This window comes from Pseudophryne corroboree, chromosome 8, assembly GCF_028390025.1.
Source record: "Pseudophryne corroboree isolate aPseCor3 chromosome 8, aPseCor3.hap2, whole genome shotgun sequence".
In the NCBI taxonomy this organism is placed as follows: domain Eukaryota; kingdom Metazoa; phylum Chordata; class Amphibia; order Anura; family Myobatrachidae; genus Pseudophryne; species Pseudophryne corroboree.
The window spans coordinates 364,786,830-364,807,893 of record NC_086451.1 but is presented as its reverse complement, the minus strand read 5'-3'; positions in this window follow the sequence as shown (position 1 = coordinate 364,807,893).

The following is a 21,064-nucleotide window of genomic DNA, read 5'->3' as shown; positions in this document are numbered from 1 at the left end:
GCCTACTGTACCGTACTGCTATATATTATATACTGGTGGTCAGCAAACTGTGCAAAACTGAAATGCACCACAGGTATGGATGGGATAGTATACTTGACGACACAGAGGTAGAGCAGTGGATTACTGTATCGTACTGCTATATACTGTATATAGTTATACTGGTGGTCAGCAAAATTCTGCACTGTCCTCCTACTATATACTACAATGCAGCACAGATATGGAGCGTTTTTCAGGAAAAGAACGTATAATACTGGTGGTCACTGGTCAGCAAAACTCTGCACTGTCCTCCTACTATATAATACTGCTGGTCCCCAGTCCCCACAATAAAGCAATTAACACACTGAGCACAGATAATTGCAGCACACTGAGTACAGATATGGAGTGTTTTTCAGGCAGAGAACGTAGATATTTGCACTTGCAGCACACTGAGCACAGATATTTGCTGCACACTGAGCACAGATATTTGAAGCACACTGAGCACAGATATTTGCAGCCCACTGAACATAGAAACTGAGAGGACGCCAGCCACGTCCTCTCACGATAATCTCCAATGCACAAGTGAAAAATTGCGGCGACGCGCGGCTCCTTATATAGAATACGAATCTCGCGAGAATCCGACCGCGGGATGATGATGTTCGGGCGCGCTCGGGTTAACCGAGCAAGGCGGGAGGATCCGAGTTGCTCGGACCCGTGCAAAAAAAAGGTGTAGTTCGGGCGGGTTTGGATCCCGAGGATCCAAACCCGCTAATCACTAATCTAAATACATAATTGGCTCCCTTACACATAATGGCCTTAGTAATAGCTGCTTACACATACTGCCCCAGAAATGAAGATTAGGTAAAACCCGTAATGCACCCAGTAGTGGCAATTACACATAATACCCCCAGCAGTGCAGAATACACAATACCCCCAGCAGTGCCAGATACACATAATACTGTAAAACCTTGGGGTTGGTGGGTATGTCTAAGTGGTTGAGAGAGGTATCACAGGTGTTGTTTGGCTATGTGATGAGACCTTTACCCTGAAATATTTTTCCCTGTACCTTGTTCTGTAGTACCTTGCTCAGAGAGATAGGATAGATTGATATAAAACAGGAGTGAGTCAGCAATTCCAACAGGATGTCTTTTTATTGAGCCACACTGAACTCTGGATTGAGGTTGATGATTGGTTAATTGGCACAAAATATTAAATAATCACAAGAGGAATAGGGCATGTCTGTGCCCTTTACACTGCACAGCATGTGACAAATTGGATACTTGTGCTGGGTGCTTGGTTTGCCCGTGGTTGGTGTCAATATCAGTCTCAATGTACTCACTCAGAACTCTGCAGTAGAGGTGTTCACTATCTGGACCTATTTCAGTGGTTCCTCACTGCACAAGATGGCCGTGGCTTCTGTGCCTTTCACTAGGCCTGGGGGTGTCCAAACTCTAGCAGCACCGTCTCACACTCACTCACCTGGCTCTCTGCTTCCTGGTAGCACCCCGCAGCTTCTGCTCTGCAGCGTTGCTCTCACCATCCAGCGTGATCATGTGGTTGGTATCTGTTACTCCGCTCCTCACTCAGCATGTCCATCACCTCCAGTCACTTCCATCAGACTCCCAATTACTTGCTCACTTGCTCTCAGACTGCCTGGTCCAATCCGCAAAAAGTATCAGGACCATGTGATCGGACCATGGTCTGTGCTTAACCTTTCCTGTGCCAGCACTTCAACTTCACTGCTGCGGACACTGTAAGCAAACTTTTAAAGGGGCACACACCATTTTCTGGGTTGCCACAATACCCCCAGCAGTTCCAGATACACATAATGCCCACAGCAGTGCCAGATACATGTAATACCCCCAACAGTGTCAGATACATGTAATACCCCCAGCAGTGTCAGATACAGGTAATGCCATCAGAGGTGCCAGATACACATAATACCCCAAGCCATGCCAGATACACATAATACCCCCAGCAGTGCCAGATACACATAACAACCCCAGCAGTGCCAGATACACATAATACCCCCAGCAGTGCCAAATACATGTAATGCCCCCAGCAGTGCCAGAAATGCATAGTACCTGCAGCATTGCCAGATACATGTAATACTGCTAGTAGTGCTAGATAAACATAACAGCCCCAGTAGTGCCAGATACATGTAATACCCCCAGCAGTGCCGGATACATGTAATGTCCCCAGCAGTGCCAGATATGCATAATACCCACAGCATTGCCAGATACATGTAATACCGCCAGTAGTGCCATACATACATAACAGCCGCAGTAGTGCCAGATACGTGTAATACCCCCAGCAGTGCCAGATACACATAATGCCCTAGTAGTGCCAGATACACATAATACCCCCAGCAGTGCCAGATACATATCATAACCCCAGAAGTGCCAGATACACATAATACTCCCAGCAGTAGCAATACAGGTAATGCCCCCAGTAGTGCCAGATACACATAATACCTCCAGAGGTGCCAGTTACATGTAATGTCATATACACACTAGACCCCCAACAGTGCCAGATACATGTAATGCCCCAGTAGTGCCAGGTACACATAACTGCAGAAATTCCAGTTACACATAATGCCACATATACATAATACCCCCAGCAGTGCCAGATACATGTAATGCCTCCAGTAGTGCTCACTCAGCATATCCATCACCTCCAGTCACTTCACTCAGACTACTCCTTCTTCCCACAAGGCTACTTTGCTGTCAGACTACCTGGTCCAATCCACAAACAGTATCAGGACCATGTCTCCGCTCCTCACTCAGCACATCCATCACCTCCAGTCACTTCCATCAGTCTCCCTGTCACTTGCTCACAGACTGCCTGGTCCAATCCGCAAAAAGTATCAGGACCATGTGATCGGACCATGGTCTGTGCTTAACCTCTGCTGTGCCAGCACTTCAATTTCACTGCTGTGGACACTGTAAGCAAACTTTTAAAGGGACACACACACCATTTTCTGGGATGCCACAATACCCCCAGCAGTGGCAGATACACATAATGCCCCACAGCAGTGCCAGATACACGTAATAACCCCAGAAGTGTCAGATACATGTAATACCCCCAGCAGTGCCAAATACATGTAATGCCATCAGAAGTGCCAGAAACACTTAATACCCCCAGCCATGCCAGATACACATAATACTCCCCAGCAGTGCAAGATACACATAACCCCAGCAGTGCCAGATACACATAATACCCCCAGCAGTGCCAGATACATGTATTACCCCCAGCAGTGCCAGATACATGTATTACCCCCAGCAGTGCCAGATATGCATAATACCCACAGCAGTGCCAGATGCATGTAATACCGCCAGTAGTGCCAGATACACATAACAGCCCCAGTAGTGCCAGATACATGTAATACCCCCAGCAGTGCCAGATACACATAATAACCCCAGAAGTGCCAGGTGCAGATAATACTATCAGCAGTGCCAATACATGGAATGCCCCCCAGTAGTGCCAGGTACACATAATACTCCCAGAAGTGCTAGATACACATAATGCCAGTTATACACTAGACCCTCAACAGTGACAGATACATGTTATGCCCCCAGTAGAGCCAGATACACATAATACCCCCCAGAAATTCCAGTTACACATAATGCCAAATACACATAATACCCCCAGCAGTACCAGATACATGTATTGCCTCCAGTAGTGCTCACTGCTGCTAGGCTGGGGCTTCTGCTGCCCATGTCTGAGGGGAGAGCAGCACAGTGTGTGTCTCTCCTACCCCTCACTGAGTCCAGTCTCCAGTGGGAGGCGTCCATTTGAAATATGGCACTGGCTCATTAGCCAATCAAATCTCGCAGACTGGCAGCCAATTAGGAGCCACGACTGCCAGTCTGCGAACTGTGATTGGTTGACTGCCGGCCCCACACGTCCTTACTAGCCCAGTGTCCTGATATGCGTTACAGTCAGGGGCATGTTAAAAGAGGACAGATCCCGTGTGCAGACTTCGAGTGTGCCCCCTCCTCTCCATGCCACAGTAGGCTCTGGCATTGTGCCGGAGTCTACTGCTCATGTGCATTTCTTCAGAAACATTGTGCTCACCATGTTCCAGAGACCAATTTCACTACACTGCGCATGCACGGGGGCCATTTTGGCTGTGGTTTTTGTCGCGTTTGGAGCACCCAACGAGTGACTGCCAAAAGGTATGTAATAAAACATGGGTGCAGTGCGTGCGGTGTGGATCCCCCCTGGACCCAGGGTCCTGAGTGTAATGCACACATTGTATTCAATATAGAAATGTCAATGGGTACAGTATTTTATTTTAGTAAGATATGGAGCCTCCAAATTAGGACCCATATGGGGTCCCTGTTAAATTTCCCCAAAGAGACATACAGTACACTCTTTCCTGTGTATAGAAACCAACATGTGGTAACACAGGAAAGATTGCGAGTATTAGAAGCAGCAACAGAGACTCCATAACACAATTAAGCAAATGCCACAGGGATAATAATGGCTCCAACTACATATTTCATTATCATACATTCAGAGAACACACATGGATTACAGCAGGAGTTCACTATTATTCCCTAGTAAATTTACTAAAGGTCAGTATTTGGTAAACCGACCAAAATCTACCAACATTTAGTTTCCTTAGGTGTTAATTAAAACCAACCTAATTCTGAGCTAAAACCAGAATACTGCTTTCCTTTTGGCTAAACCTAGCACATGTTATTTTTCAGATATTAATATAAGAGTTTAAGACCCAGTAGCCCTGGGAATAAAAGTTAACTGTTTATTTTTTTGTTTTGTTTTTATATTTATAATGGGGTAAGGAATATAGGGGGTAATTCTGAGTTGATCGCAGCAGGAACTTTGTCAGCAGTTGGGCAAAACCATGTGCACTGCAGTGGAGGCAGATATAACATGTGCAGAGAGAGTTATACCCCTTTTCCACTACTGTAGCACGGGTCGCAGCCGTGTCGCCTGACACGGCTGCGACCCGTGCTACAGCCCCCTAAAGACAGCGCTCACCAACCCGGCAATTGCCGGGTTGGTGACGTGGCTAGTGACGCGGCAGGGGTGGTGCTGGGAGATCACATGATCTCCCAGCGCCGCCCTCCCATACACTGTGAACGGGAGCTGTGTCGCCTCGACACGGCTCCCATTCACACTAGACAGCTAGCCGGGTTGAACACGTGTTCAACCCGGCTAGCTACCAGGGTAGGATTCCCGGATCACTTGATCCGGGAATTTGCCGGGGGACCCTTTTCCACTAGGGAGAAACACGGGTAAATGTGCGCCCCCGCGCATTTACCCGTGTTTCTAAGAGCTAGTGGAAAAGGGGTATCAGATTTGGGTGTGGTGTGTTCAAACTGAAATCTAAATTGCAGTGTAAAAATAAAGCAGCCAGTATTTACCCTGCACAGAAACAAAATAACCCACCCAAATCTAACTCTCTCTGCACATGTTACATCTGTCACACCTGCAGTGCACATGGTTTTGCCCAGCTGCTAACAAAATTCCTGCTGCGATCAACTCAGAATTACCCCCTTAGTGGAGAAGCAAGGGAGTGAATTTGGAGTTCATCTGAATTGAAGGGAAACAGCTCCAGTGGCAGAGCTTTAAATGAAGGGAAAGTATTAGGGAGGTGAACAGTAGCGAATGATGAGCAAGCTTAGCTGGTACATTGATTTTTACCTTTGCTTCTGAGAATAAGTATGCTCAAGCAGACAAGAACATTATTTTACTGTGGTTGCTATTAGAGATGAGCGCCTGAAATTTTTCGGGTTTTGTGTTTTGGTTTTGGGTTCGGTTCCGCGGCCGTGTTTTGGGTTCGAACGCGTTTTGGCAAAACCTCACCGAATTTTTTTTGTCGGATTCGGGTGTGTTTTGGATTCGGGTGTTTTTTTCAAAAAACACTAAAAAACAGCTTAAATCATAGAATTTGGGGGTCATTTTGATCCCAAAGTATTATTAACCTCAAAAACCATAATTTACACTCATTTTCAGTCTATTCTGAATACCTCACACCTCACAATATTATTTTTAGTCCTAAAATTTGCACCGAGGTCGCTGTGTGAGTAAGATAAGCGACCCTAGTGGCCGACACAAACACCGGGCCCATCTAGGAGTGGCACTGCAGTGTCACGCAGGATGTCCCTTCCAAAAAACCCTCCCCAAACAGCACATGACGCAAAGAAAAAAAGAGGCGCAATGAGGTAGCTGTGTGAGTAAGATTAGCGACCCTAGTGGCCGACACAAACACCGGGCCCATCTAGGAGTGGCACTGCAGTGTCACGCAGGATGGCCCTTCCAAAAAACCCTCCCCAAACAGCACATGACGCAAAGAAAAAAAGAGGCGCAATGAGGTAGCTGTGTGAGTAAGATTAGCGACCCTAGTGGCCGACACAAACACCGGGCCCATCTAGGAGTGGCACTGCAGTGTCACGCAGGATGTCCCTTCCAAAAAACCCTCCCCAAACAGCACATGACACAAAGAAAAAAAGAGGCGCAATGAGGTAGCTGTGTGAGTAAGATTAGCGACCCTAGTGGCCGACACAAACACCGGGCCCATCTAGGAGTGGCACTGCAGTGTCACGCAGGATGTCCCTTCCAAAAAACCCTCCCCAAACAGCACATGACGCAAAGAAAAAAAGAGGCGCAATGAGGTAGCTGACTGTGTGAGTAAGATTAGCGACCCTAGTGGCCGACACAAACACCGGGCCCATTTAGGAGTGGCACTGCAGTGTCACGCAGGATGTCCCTTCCAAAAAACCCTCCCCAATCAGCACATGATGCAAAGAAAAAGAAAAGAAAAAAGAGGTGCAAGATGGAATTGTCCTTGGGCCCTCCCACCCACCCTTATGTTGTATAAACAAAACAGGACATGCACACTTTAACCAACCCATCATTTCAGTGACAGGGTCTGCCACACGACTGTGACTGATATGACGGGTTGGTTTGGACCCCCCCCAAAAAAGAAGCAATTAATCTCTCCTTGCACAAACTGGCTCTACAGAGGCAAGATGTCCACCTCATCATCACCCTCCGATATATCACCGTGTACATCCCCCTCCTCACAGATTATCAATTCGTCCCCACTGGAATCCACCATCTCAGCTCCCTGTGTACTTTGTGGAGGCAATTGCTGCTGGTCAATGTCTCCGCGGAGGAATTGATTATAATTCATTTTAATGAACATCATCTTCTCCACATTTTCTGGATGTAACCTCGTACGCCGATTGCTGACAAGGTGAGCGGCGGCACTAAACACTCTTTCGGAGTACACACTGGTGGGAGGGCAACTTAGGTAGAATAAAGACAGTTTGTGCAAGGGCCTCCAAATTGCCTCTTTTTCCTGCCAGTATAAGTACGGACTGTGTGACGTGCCTACTTGGATGCGGTCACTCATATAATCCTCCACCATTCTATCAATGTTGAGAGAATCATATGCAGTGACAGTAGACGACATGTCCGTAATCGTTGTCAGGTCCTTCAGTCCGGACCAGATGTCAGCATCAGCAGTCGCTCCAGACTGCCCTGCATCACCGCCAGCGGGTGGGCTCGGAATTCTGAGCCTTTTCCTCGCACCCCCAGTTGCGGGAGAATGTGAAGGAGGAGATGTTGACAGGTCGCGTTCCGCTTGACTTGACAATTTTGTCACCAGCAGGTCTTTCAACCCCAGCAGACTTGTGTCTGCCGGAAAGAGAGATCCAAGGTAGGCTTTAAATCTAGGATCGAGCACGGTGGCCAAAATGTAGTGCTCTGATTTCAACAGATTGACCACCCGTGAATCCTTGTTAAGCGAATTAAGGGCTCCATCCACAAGTCCCACATGCCTAGCGGAATCGCTCCGTGTTAGCTCCTCCTTCAATGTCTCCAGCTTCTTCTGCAAAAGCCTGATGAGGGGAATGACCTGACTCAGGCTGGCAGTGTCTGAACTGACTTCACGTGTGGCAAGTTCAAAGGGCATCAGAACCTTGCACAACGTTGAAATCATTCTCCACTGCGCTTGAGACAGGTGCATTCCACCTACTATATCGTGCTCAATTGTATAGGCTTGAATGGCCTTTTGCTGCTCCTCCAACCTCTGAAGCATATAGAGGGTTGAATTCCACCTCGTTACCACTTCTTGCTTCAGATGATGGCAGGGCAGGTTCAGTAGTTTTTGGTGGTGCTCCAGTCTTCTGTACGTGGTGCCTGTACGCCGAAAGTGTCCCGCAATTCTTCTGGCCACCGACAGCATCTCTTGCACGCCCCTGTCGTTTTTTAAAAAATTCTGCACCACCAAATTCAAGGTATGTGCAAAACATGGGACGTGCTTGAATTTGCCCATATTTAATGCACACACAATATTGCTGGCGTTGTCCGATGCCACAAATCCACAGGAGAGTCCAATTGGGGTAAGCCATTCCACGATGATCTTCCTCAGTTGCCGTAAGAGGTTTTCAGCTGTGTGCGTATTCTGGAAAGCGGTGATACAAAGCGTAGCCTGCCTAGGAAAGAGTTGGCGTTTGCGAGATGCTGCTACTGGTGCCGCCGCTGCTGTTCTTGCGGCGGGAGTCCATACATCTACCCAGTGGGCTGTCACAGTCATATAGTCCTGACCCTGCCCTGCTCCACTTGTCCACATGTCCGTGGTTAAGTGGACATTGGGTACAACTGCATTTTTTAGGACACTGGTGAGTCTTTTTCTGACGTCCGTGTACATTCTCGGTATCGCCTGCCTAGAGAAGTGGAACCTAGATGGTATTTATTTGGTAACGGGGGCACACTGCCTCAATAAATTGTCTAGTTCCCTGTGAACTAACGGCGGATACCGGACGCACGTCTAACACCAACATAGTTGTCAAGGCCTCAGTTATCCGCTTTGCAGCAGGATGACTGCTGTGATATTTCATCTTCCTCGCAAAGGACTGTTGAACAGTCAATTGCTTACTGGAAGTAGTACAAGTGGGCTTACGACTTCCCCTCTGGGATGACCATCGACTCCCAGCAGCAACAACAGCAGCGCCAGCAGCAGTAGGCGTTACACGCAAGGATGCATCGGAGGAATCCCAGGCAGGAGAGGACTCGTCAGAATTGCCAGTGACATGGCCTGCAGGACTATTGGCATTCCAGGGGAAGGAGGAAATTGACACTGAGGGAGTTGGTGGGGTGGTTTGCGTGAGCTTGGTTACAAGAGGAAGGGATTTACTGGTCAGTGGACTGCTTCCGCTGTCACCCAAAGTTTTTGAACTTGTCACTGACTTATTATGAATGCGCTGCAGGTGACGTATAAGGGAGGATGTTCCGAGGTGGTTAACGTCCTTACCCCTACTTATTACAGCTTGACAAAGGGAACACACGGCTTGACACCTGTTGTCCGCATTTCTGTTGAAATACCTCCACACCGAAGAGCTGATTTTTTTGGTATTTTCACCTGGCATGTCAACGGGCATATTCCTCCCACGGACAACAGGTGTCTCCCCGGGTGCCTGACTTAAACAAACCACCTCACCATCAGAATCCTCCTGGTCAATTTCCTCCCCAGCGCCAGCAACACCCATATCCTCCTCATCCTGGTGTACTTCAACACTGACATCTTCAATCTGACTATCAGGAACTGGACTGCGGGTGCTCCTTCCAGCACTTGCAGGGGGCGTGCAAATGGTGGAAGGCGCATGCTCTTCACGTCCAGTGTTGGGAAGGTCAGGCATCACAACCGACACAATTGGACTCTCCTTGTGGATTTGGGATTTCGAAGAATGCACAGTTCTTTGCTGTGCTGCTTTTGCCAGCTTGAGTCTTTTCATTTTTCTAGCGAGAGGCTGAGTGCTTCCATCCTCATGTGAAGCTGAACCACTAGCCATGAACATAGGCCAGGGCCTCAGCCGTTCCTTGCCACTCCGTGTCGTAAATGGCATATTGGCAAGTTTACGCTTCTCCTCCGACAATTTTATTTTAGGTTTTGGAGTCCTTTTTTTTCTGATATTTGGTGTTTTGGATTTGACATGCTCTGTACTATGACATTGGGCATCGGCCTTGGCAGACGACGTTGCTGGCATTTCATCGTCTCAGCCATGACTAGTGGCAGCAGCTTCAGCACGAGGTGGAAGTGGATCTTGATCTTTCCCTAATTTTGGAACCTCAACATTTTTGTTCTCCATATTTTAATAGGCACAACTAAAAGGCACCTCAGGTAAACAATGGAGATTGATACTAGTATACAATTATGGACTGCCTGCCGAGTGCAGACACAGAGGTAGCCACAGCCGTGAACTACCGTACTGTACTGTGTCTGCTGCTAATATAGACTGGTTGATAAAGAGATGTCTATGTAACTATGTATGTATAAAGAAGAAAGAAAAAAAAACCATGGTTAGGTGGTATACAATTATGGACGGACTGCCTGCCGAGTGCAGACACAGAGGTAGCCACAGCCGTGAACTACCGTACTGTACTGTGTCTGCTGCTAATAATATAGACTGGTTGATAAAGAGATGTCGTAGTAGTATGTATGTATAAAGAAGAAAGAAAAAAAAACCACGGTTAGGTGGTATACAATTATGGACGGACTGCCTGCCGAGTGCAGACACAGAGGTAGCCACAGCCGTGAACTACCATACTGTACTGTGTCTGCTGCTAATATAGACTGGTTGATAAAGAGATGTCTATGTAACTATGTATGTATAAAGAAGAAAGAAAAAAAAACCACGGTTAGGTGGTATACAATTATGGACGGACTGCCTGCCGAGTGCAGACACAGAGGTAGCCACAGCCGTGAACTACCGTACTGTACTGTGTCTGCTGCTAATATAGACTGGTTGATAAAGAGATGTCTATGTAACTATGTATGTATAAAGAAGAAAGAAAAAAAAACCACGGTTAGGTGGTATACAATTATGGACGGACTGCCTGCCGAGTGCAGACACAGAGGTAGCCACAGCCGTGAACTACCGTACTGTACTGTGTCTGCTGCTAATATAGACTGGTTGATAAAGAGATGTCTTTGTAACTATGTATGTATAAAGAAGAAAGAAAAAAAAACCACGGTTAGGTGGTATACAATTATGGACGGACTGCCTGCCGAGTGCAGACACAGAGGTAGCCACAGCCGTGAACTACCGTACTGTACTGTGTCTGCTGCTAATATAGACTGGTTGATAAAGAGATGTCTATGTAACTATGTATGTATAAAGAAGAAAGAAAAAAAAACCACGGTTAGGTGGTATACAATTATGGACGGACTGCCTGCCGAGTGCAGACACAGAGGTAGCCACAGCCGTGAACTACCGTACTGTACTGTGTCTGCTGCTAATATAGACTGGTTGATAAAGAGATGTCGTAGTAGTATGTATGTATAAAGAAGAAAAAAAAACCACGGTTAGGTGGTATACAATTATGGACGGACTGCCTGCCGAGTGCAGACACAGAGGTAGCCACAGCCGTCAACTACCGTACTGTGTCTGCTGCGACTGGATGATAAATGATATAAAAAATATATATATATCACTACTGCAGCCGGACAGGTATATATTATATATTATATAATGACGGACCTGCTGGACACTGTCTGTCAGCAGAATGAGTTTTATTTTTATAGAATAAAAAAAACAACAACACACAAGTGAAGTCACACGACGAGTGTTTAACTTTTTCAGGCAATCACAATATAAGTATACTACTAACTATACTGGTGGTCAGTGTGGTCAGGTCACTGGTCAGTCACACTGGCAGTGGCACTCCTGCAGCAAAAGTGTGCACTGTTTAATTTTAATATAATATTATGTACTCCTGGCTCCTGCTATAACCTATAACTGGCACTGCAGTGCTCCCCAGTCTCCCCCACAATTATAAGCTGTGTGAGCTGAGCAGTCAGACAGATATATAATATATATAGATGATGCAGCACACTGGGCTGAGCCTGAGCAGTGCACACAGATATGGTATGTGACTGAGTCACTGTGTGTATCGCTTTTTTCAGGCAGAGAACGGATATATTAAATAAACTGCACTGTCTGGTGGTCACTCACTATATAATATTATGTACTCCTGGCTCCTGCTATAACCTATAACTGGCACTGCAGTGCTCCCCAGTCTCCCCCACAATTATAAGCTGTGTGAGCTGAGCAGTCAGACAGATATATAATATATATAGATGATGCAGCACACTGGGCTGAGCCTGAGCAGTGCACACAGATATGGTATGTGACTGAGTCACTGTGTGTATCGCTTTTTTCAGGCAGAGAACGGATATATTAAATAAACTGCACTGTCTGGTGGTCACTCACTAGTAAACTCTCTGCACTCTCTACACTTCTACAGTACTCCTCCTAGTCCTAAGCTCCAGTAAATCTCTCTCTCTTATAATCTAAATGGAGAGGACGCCAGCCACGTCCTCTCCCTATCAATCTCAATGCACGTGTGAAAATGGCGGCGACGCGCGGCTCCTTATATAGAATCCGAGTCTCGCGAGAATCCGACAGCGTCATGATGACGTTCGGGCGCGCTCGGGTTAACCGAGCAAGGCGGGAGGATCCGAGTCTGCTCGGACCCGTGAAAAAAACCATGAAGTTCGGGCGGGTTCGGATTCAGAGAAACCGAACCCGCTCATCTCTAGTTGCTATAGGTTACAGAGTTAGTAGTAATTTATTGTACATATGCAGAAAACAACACTCCTATATATGGTTAATTACATGCTGCATTTTTATACATAAAAGTTCACAAATAATATTAACATACCTCCCAACTTTTGGCTGGATGAAAGCGGGACTCTCGCGTGGCTTTGCCGTGCGCCGGCCCGAAGAGGGGCGTGGCCTCGCTCGTGATGGACGTGGCCTCGCTCGAGTGGGCGTGGCCTCGCCAAATGGGCCATTTTTCTGCCTTTTATGGGCGTGCCCAGCGCTCCCCGAGCAGCTGGGAAGCCCCCCCCCCCCCTCCTAGCTCTGAATACATGCCGTGCGCATGCGTACAGCATGTATTCAGTGATCACCAGCTGCTTTGCAGAGCAGCGGGTGATCAAAGCCTCCCCCAACTGCCCCCCCCCCACCCGCGGGACACTGTCCGAATAGCGGGACTGTCCCGCTGAAAGCAGGACAGTTGGGAGGTATGTATTAATACTTATATGTGAAAAAGTTCTTAATGACTGATTGCCTAACTGGTCTTCCCAAGTCTGTGGTCACAGAGTTGCTTTATAGCAATAAGACCCCTGCCTGTTCACTGTCTATTGCATAATCAGGTGGAGAAGGTTGTTGCAATGTCAGATTATGAATTAGACGGCAGGAAAGCATAATAACAGACACTTTTGATGGGTTATACAACAATATGCCTCCAGATTTATCCAGACAGCAAACCTAGTTTTTAAAAGCCTAAATGTGTGTTCTATCACTGATCTGGTGGCTATATGTGCCTCTAAACTTATACTCAGCAGGGGTCTGTGAATGTGACAATAATAGTAATAAGATAGGAGCAATGGCCATAGCCTGAATCCCATGTGTAGACATAAAACACATACAAATAACTCTGCAGAATGCCCTCCCACAAACTGTAAAGGGCCCTACACACTGGCAGATAAAATGCACGATATGAACGTTTAATGAACGAAAACTTGTTCATATCGTGCAGTGTGTAGGCACCAACGATTAACGATGCGCTGCCCCGCGCTTGTTAATCATTGGTTCCCCGTCGCTTATGCATGCAGGCCAATATGGACGAGACTTCACACTTAGGCTGGGCTGGCTCACACTGCTTCCAGTACTTGCGGACATTGGAACACAATCCAGAAGTTAGGCTAGCGGGCACTTCCAGGTGCTGCTAGCCGTGAAAAGTGGTGAAGCTGTTCTACCAACGAGGGACCTGGAGAAAGTTAACCAGCCCAGCAGCATCCTCTCTCTGGCCCTGACCAAAGGTCTCTTCAATAGGCCCGGCTCGGGAGCAGCAGCACAGCGATGGTCGGAGCCGGGTTCACTACACCCGCCGCCGCCCTAGCTCCTGCACTCTCACTGAACTGGCCAGAGCGGCAACTGAGCACTGAAGGGGACCCGACAGAGGTTATTTTTAATGACATTATTTGTATTAACATGATGGTGTAAGAGTTAGGGCATCCCCGGTCACAGTGTATGGTCTGGGGACTGGACAGGAGAAGAATGTACCTTGTTCTCAGGATGCCAGCTGATCAGGCTGCACTCACAGCCAGCCCTGGGACAATCTCTAATGCAAAGTCCTTCAGCCCTATAGCAGCCCGATGTCTGTCCATGATGATGGGCCTATTTACAGTATGTAATGCGGTGGCTACGTATATAGGGGGTCACTCCGAGTTGATCGCTCGCTAGCTGCTTTTAGCAGCCGTGCAAACACTAAGCCGCCTCCCACCGGGAGTGTATTTTAGCTTAGCAGAAGTGCGAACGAAAGGATCACAGAGCGGCTACAAAATAATTTTGTGCAGTTTCAGAGTAGCTTCAGACCTACTCAGCGCTTGCGATCACTTCAGACTGTTAAATTCCTGTTTTGACGTCACAAACACGCCCTGCGTTCGCCCAGCCACGCCTGCGGTTTTCCTAACACTCCCTGAAAATGGTCAGTTGACACCCATAACCGCCCACTTCATGTCAATCACTCTGCGGCAACCAGTGCGACTGAATAGCTTTGCTAGACCTTGTGTGAGACTACATCGGCCATTGTGAAAGTACGTCACGCGTACGCATTGCGCCGCATGCGCAGACGTACCTTTTTTTGCATCATCGCTGCGCAGCGAACATTTTCAGCTAGCGATCAACTCGGAATGACCCCCATAATGCAGTGGCTATGTATGTAGTGTGGTGCTATTTGTGTAATGAGGTGCTATACGTGTAATGTGGTGCTATTCGTATAATGTGCTGCTGTATGTCTAGTGCGGTGCTATACCTGTAATGTGGTGCTATTCATGTAATAATATGGTTGCTATGTATTTAATAAGGGGCGGATTGACCACTGGTGCAGATTCTGCTGCGCTGTTCCCATGTCTGTGTTTCACTACTTGTGTGTGCTCCCTTCCTGTACTGTGCTGTATGTAGTGTGTGCTCCCTTCCTGTACTGTGCTGTATGTAGTGTGTGCTCCCTCCCTGTACTGTGCTGTATGTAGTGTTTACTCTCTCCCTGTACTGTGCTGTATGTAGTGTTTACTCTCTCCCTGTACTGTGCTGTATGTAGTGTTTACTCTCTCCCTGTACTGTGCTGTATGTAGTGTTTACTCTCTCCCTGTACTGTGCTGTATGTAGTGTTTAATCTCTCCCTGTACTGTGCTGTGTGTAGTGTTTACTCTCTCCCTGTACTGTGCTGTATGTAGTGTTTACTCTCTCCCTGTACTGTGCTGTATGTAGTGTTTACTCTCTCCCTGTACTGTGCTGTATGTAGTGTTTACTCTCTCCCTGTACTGTGCTGTATGTAGTGTTTACTCTCTCCCTGTACTGTGCTGTATGTAGTGTTTACTCTCTCCCTGTACTGTGCTGTATGTAGTGTTTAATCTCTCCCTGTACTGTGCTGTATGTAGTGTTTACTCTCTCCCTGTACTGTGCTGTATGTAGTGTTTACTCTCTCCCTGTACTGTGCTGTATGTAGTGTTTACTCTCTCCCTGTACTGTGCTGTATGTAGTGTTTAATCTCTCCCTGTACTGTGCTGTGTGTAGTGTTTACTCTCTCCCTGTACTGTGCTGTATGTAGTGTTTACTCTCTCCCTGTACTGTGCTGTATGTAGTGTTTACTCTCTCCCTGTACTGTGCTGTATGTAGTGTTTACTCTCTCCCTGTACTGTGCTGTATGTAGTGTTTACTCTCTCCCTGTACTGTGCTGTATGTAGTGTTTACTCTCTCCCTGTACTGTGCTGTATGTAGTGTTTAATCTCTCCCTGTACTGTGCTGTGTGTAGTGTTTACTCTCCCCCTGTACTGTGCTGTGTGTAGTGTTTACTCTCTCCCTGTACTGTGCTGTGTGTAGTGTTTACTCTCTCCCTGTACTGTGCTGTATGTAGTGTTTACTCTCTCCCTGTACTGTGCTGTATGTAGTGTTTACTCTCTCCCTGTACTGTGCTGTATGTAGTGTTTAGTGTTTACTCTCTCCCTGTACTGTGCTGTGTGTAGTGTTTACTCTCTCCCTGTACTGTGCTGTATGTAGTGTTTACTCTCTCCCTGTACTGTGCTGTATGTAGTGTTTACTCTCTCCCTGTACTGTGCTGTGTGTAGTGTTTACTCTCTCCCTGTACTGTGCTGTATGTAGTGTTTACTCTCCCCCTGTACTGTGCTGTGTGTAGTGTTTACTCTCTCCCTGTACTGTGCTGTGTGTAGTGTTTACTCTCTCCCTGTACTGTGCTGTATGTAGTGTTTACTCTCTCCCTGTACTGTGCTGTATGTAGTGTTTACTCTCTCCCTGTACTGTGCTGTATGTAGTGCGTGCTTCCCCTCCCTGTACTGTGCTCTATGTAGTGTGTGTTCCCCCTCCCTGTACTTTGAAACATATAGGGTTAAAAAAAAAGATGTTTGTAGAATCAAAAATCAAGAAAATCAGAAGTAGATTAAAGACATGACAGCAGTGTCAGAAAACACTGAAAGTGGGCATATCAGTCCTTGTATATTCAGACGTGCAGATGTATATCAGGGAAGGGCATTGTAGCAGCATACGCATAAAGTCGCAGGTAAACATTAGCATTACATAAAGCAAAGGAGGCCCCAACAGTGTTTATCTCAGAGTCAGGACCTCTGAGGAGTGACCTCGCACTCTTGACAGGCCCTTCCCCTCAACAGACTCCGCCCCCATTAGGGCTGCTTCCATAAATTTCCCGGGCTGGTGTTCGATACCAATCCTGCCCAGATTACAGCCAACACCTCCAGGCCGGCGCTGCTGCCATCTCCCCCGGCCGGGTTTGACACTGCCATGTAGCGGAAGCCAGGTGAGACAGCGATTAGGGAGCGGCAGTGGCTGGGGAGTGGTGACTGGGGAGCGGTGGTGGCTGGGGAGCAGTGATTGGGGAGCATCAGAGGCTTGCCATGCAGTAATTAGGGAGCAGCGGATACTGTGGGTCACTGTGGTGAGACTGAGTCTGAGGGTAGGTGACTGGAGAGAGAACTCCAGAGTCTCTGACTACAGTGAACGACTGAGTGGGGATCAGCAGAGGCTCTGGGGCAGTGACGGGGAGCAAATTGTGACCTAAGCCGAGGGAGAGTGACCGATGGAGAGGGTTCCTCTGGTAACGAATATTTTGAGGGCTGGATTTCGTGAGGCTCACCCACATGCGGCGGGCCCCTTGGCACCTGTTGAGCCCTAGGTGGGTGCTTAGGTTGCCTTGTGGGTAATCCGCCCTTGATTCCTCACCTTATACAAACTGAGGTGTATATTCATAATATTATTATTCCAGGAACAGACCAATTTTATGAGTCCAGAAAATCATAAAATGTGTTTTTAATTTGAATTTCTAAGCATTGTGCCTGCTGTATTGTTCAGACAATCTATAACACAAAGAACAAAGACAAATAAACTTTAAATAATAATAAAAATTGTCAGTGTTTAACTTTGCTTCCAAGATGATGATTGCAAAATAAGCTAGATACGTGATTTTGTAGTTTTTAAACTAGGTACTTAGTGTCTTAGTCATTACTGTTCCTATTAAATATCATTTGCATATCATCTCATTGCCATAATATAGCTATGACTGTCAACTAAGTACTAAGAATGTACACATTTTATAACCTCTTAAAGGTTGTTAGTAAACATGTTTTATATGCTGTGTAGTAATACACAATTTTCTAAGCTTTAAATTCACAATTGATTTTTACATTTATTTAAAAAAGGTTAAAATATTCTTGCAGTGTTTTGCTATGTTTGGCTTAAATATTTAGGGTACATGCAGAAATCTTGCTGGCTTGATTAGATTCCTTTGCATGGGTTAGAAGGAACTACAGATGTAGCCATGCTCAGCATGGCTACATCTAGTTGCGAACACGTGCACACCTGGTGTGCCCGTGCATCTTAGTCGCACCCACACCCATTGAGAATGTATTGAGCGGCAATTGTCTCAGCTAGGCGCAGCCATGTGCGGGTGTAACTAGGTGCAGCCGGTGTGCACGTATTGCTACATCCGTAACATCAGATAGTACTTACTAAGAGTTCAAGAAACTACTAGGTAAGAGTGGAGATCTGATCTTTATCTCTACAAGACTTAGGTCGACCACTATTGGTCGACAGTAAGTAGGTCGACATGGTTTCTATCTCGACAGGGCCTCTAGGTTGACATGAACTAGGTCGATATGACAAAAGGTCAACATGAGTTTTTCACATTTGTTTTCATTTTTTTGAACTTTTTCATACTTTACGATCCACGTGGACTAAAATTGGGAACGGTAACCTTGCCTGAAGCATATTGAGCGAAGCAAGCCATGATAGGGGACACGGTGCACTAATTGGGGTTCGCCGTCATTGTACGGAGAAAACGACATCAAAAAAGTGAAAAAACTAATGTTGATCTTTTGTCATGTCGACCTAGTGCATGTCGAACTAGAGTCCCTGTCGACATAGAAACCATGTCGACCTACTTACTGTCAACCAATAGTGGTCGACCTAGACACTGTCGACCTAAGTCTAGTCTATCTAACATACCACACCCGTAAGAGTGACACTGGAAGCTAACTAGTATTTAGGTTTAGCAAGACATTAGTAAGGCTTAGCAAAAGAGACCAAGCTGGGACCAGTAATGTGGACCAGGCTGAGAATGGTAATGCAGACAGGGATGGAATTTAGTCAAAACTGAAAAACAAAAACAAAACAAGGAGGGTTTTTTTGGCAAAAGCAAAGCACGAGGGTCTGTGCACATCTCTAATAATGACTGCACAGTAACCATAGCACCTAAAGCTTTAGACAAAGCTGGGGCAGAAATAAATTAGTTATTGACTCAAAAATGTTCACACTTCATAGACATTTTCCTATAAGTATACATAATACACGTCCTCAACAACCTAGAAGACCACACATGAGGAGCCATCCTTTCACCTACTCAAATTTTAATATGACCTCCTTCCAGTCCACTGGTGATGCTTTATTTCCCAAGTAAGCATATTTTCAATTACTGCAGAATAGCTGCATGTTACTAATTCAGTGGTTCCCAAACTGGGTATCGTGGCACCCTGTGGTGCCTTGGGGCACCTGCAGGGGTGCCCTGGTGGTCTAGGACAATTAAAATTATTTATGGTCAATGTAATAGGCAAAACCAGTGCTTGTGGCATCAATTTACTTAATTACGTTTTTTTCTGAATTTAGGGGTCCCGTGAAAAAATTCTGATACTCTAGGTCGCCAAAATCCAAAAAGTTTGGGAACCACTGTCCTAACTTGCTCCCTGAAAAGGAACTCCTAATAACTCTTGTTACATTATTTTTCAGTTTTTTCTAAAGTAACTTTTTTCTATCAGCTTAATTCTTACCTTTGTACCATTGTAGGTTATTCATTGGAATTTGATTGCTTAAACTTCATTATGAACTGGAAAAATGGGGGTGTTCTAAAACTTTTGACAGTTTGTGTAGTTGTGTCACTTTGATTTCTTCTCTTGCTGGACTTGTGTATGGTTACACTGACATAAATACTGAGGACATGTACAGAATGAATCCTCTTCCTTGCACTTCCTTAATCTAAGTCTTCTTTCTTCTAAGGACAGGGGGTTCCCCAGAGTAAGGACAGGGGATAGCCATACTGTCTATAGTGCAGGTGTGGTAAACCTGGTTCCCTCCCTCAACCAATAAATGATCATACAAGTACACATATTAAAAGTAAATAACCCACTATGGGTATGGAATGTTTATTAAATATAATAATGTTTTAATAAAGATTTCAGATTAATGTCAATATTGCAGTAATCATTTTCATGTCTATATATCAACCATTTAACTCATATTTGTAAAACATTAAACTCTTTCGTATATTTATGGTAAATCACTCAACACCGCCCAACAATGACACTACCTAACCCTTAACTAAGAAATAAAGGATATTTATCCCCAATCTAAACTATCAATTTCAATGTCCTACTATCATACAATATGATGAAGCCCTGTGATGATATAAACTTTCAAATATGCCACGGGTTTTAACAAAGTATAGGAGGGAAACATTCTTCAAAGAAAGAGAAGTATTAGAACTGGAGGACAAGCACTGAAAATGGAGGGAGGTAGGCTCAGGGGAACTTTAAGGAAAGATTACTTACAGAAAGGGTAGTGGACAAATGGAATAGCCCCCACCAGAGGTGGTAGAGGCGAAGACAGTAGATTGAAGATTCAAGGGTTGAGATTACCTAAATGATTAAAAAAGTGGCAAACTAGATGGTCCAGGTGGTTCTTATCTGTTGTCAAATTATATGTATCTATGTAACATTACAACCACAACTTTAACCTTGTATCACCTTATTTCCCCCTATAAACTTCCACTTTGCATTAAATGCAATTGCTATTTCCTCCTTCCCCACACAATCACTTTGAATCAATCATTCACTGTCACAACTGAGGGCCTGAGCTGACGGGAGGCAGCCTCAGTTGTAGGGGCTGAGATGTAACGGAACCTGGGAGGTTGTATCAGACCCCTAGACATGTAGAATAACTGCCCGAAGGCGTGACCACGACAACCAGGATAAAAGTCAATGATGTTTATTATGACAAACTCCGTAACACAGCAGCAGTAAAAGGAAACATAAAAGTCAACAGAGGATAAATACAATTCCTGGGTACTACAGGGTGGCAAGGGCCACAGGCACTGGTAGTGTGAGACAGTTCTTATAATCTTCAAGTTGGAAAGTCCTTTCCAGGCCTGACTGTAGCAATGGAGAGAACCCAGGATCGTACCAGCTGATGTTCCAGGAAAGGCTGGGCTGCTGAAGGTAAAACGGCTGCTGTGGATACTGGCTGGAACCAGACTGTTGTTGGTACGGAGTGGATACTGGCTGGAACCAGTTAAATAATAAACGAACTTGAGAGCGATGAAATAATAATGAAGTTTGGAGTTTGAGAGCGGTGAAATAATAATTCCGGTGGAGAGTGGTAAACTGCAGAAAAGGACACCGGCCCTTTAAGAGAAGCTATACACTGCTGGAAGCTGGGCTGGAAGCAGGTGATTGTTTGAGAGCGGT